The 791-nt window shown below is 39.6% G+C and overlaps 1 protein-coding gene across 1 annotated transcript in view; it reads left to right on the top strand.

Moving 5' to 3' along the window:
* Positions 1–525: 525 nt before the first annotated feature.
* Positions 526–791, top strand: part of LOC127910939 (coiled-coil domain-containing protein 171-like) — a 27,922-nt gene continuing 27,656 nt past the window's right edge. Inside the window, exon 1 of the mRNA XM_052476226.1 lies at positions 526–731. The gene's annotated coding sequence lies outside the window, so the exon portion shown is untranslated. The remainder of the gene's footprint in view (positions 732–791) is intronic.

The following is a 791-nucleotide window of genomic DNA, read 5'->3' as shown; positions in this document are numbered from 1 at the left end:
ATGTTAACCCATTGTTTTGGCAGTTACCTGTAGATAGTATTAAATCTATTGACTGTATGTTAACCCATTGTTTTGGCAGTTACCTGTAGATAGTATTAAATCTATTGACTGTATGTTGACCCATTGTTTTGGCAGTTACCTGTAGATGGTATTAAATCTATTGACTGTATGTTAACCCATTGTTTTGGCAGTTACCTGTAGATGGTATTAAATCTATTGACTGTATGTTAACCCATTGTTTTGGCAGTTACCTGTAGATGGTATTAAATCTATTGACTGTATGTTAACCCATTGATTTGGCAGTTACCTGTAGATAGTATTAAATCTATTGACTGTATGTTAACCCATTGTTTTGGCAGTTACCTGTAGATAGTATTAAATCTATTGACTGTATGTTAACCCATTGATTTGGCAGTTACCTGTAGATAGTATTAAATCTATTGACTGTATGTTAACCCATTGTTTTGGCAGTTACCTGTAGATAGTATTAAATCTATTGACTGTATGTTAACCCATTGATTTGGCAGTTACCTGTAGATAGTATTAAATCTATTGACCCAGCTCCCGTCCCCTATGTTTTGGTCTGTCAGTGTCTGGTGGTTTCGCTGCAGCAACACTTCCTGGTTTTCACCCACCGGCTGCACTCCGCTGAGGTGGAGAGGCGGAGCCTGAGGTTAGAGGTCGCACGCCTCAAACGTGTCACCAAGGGCGATCGAGGACCGTGCCACCTGGTGAGGAAAATGTGTCATTCACGTCGTCAGTGTATGTGGAAATATTTAACTGTGTGTGTG

Source organism: Oncorhynchus keta, chromosome 23, assembly GCF_023373465.1.
Source record: "Oncorhynchus keta strain PuntledgeMale-10-30-2019 chromosome 23, Oket_V2, whole genome shotgun sequence".
Taxonomy (NCBI): Eukaryota; Metazoa; Chordata; class Actinopteri; order Salmoniformes; family Salmonidae; genus Oncorhynchus; species Oncorhynchus keta.
Note: the sequence above shows the minus strand (reverse complement) of the source record. Positions and strands in the feature narration are given on the sequence as shown.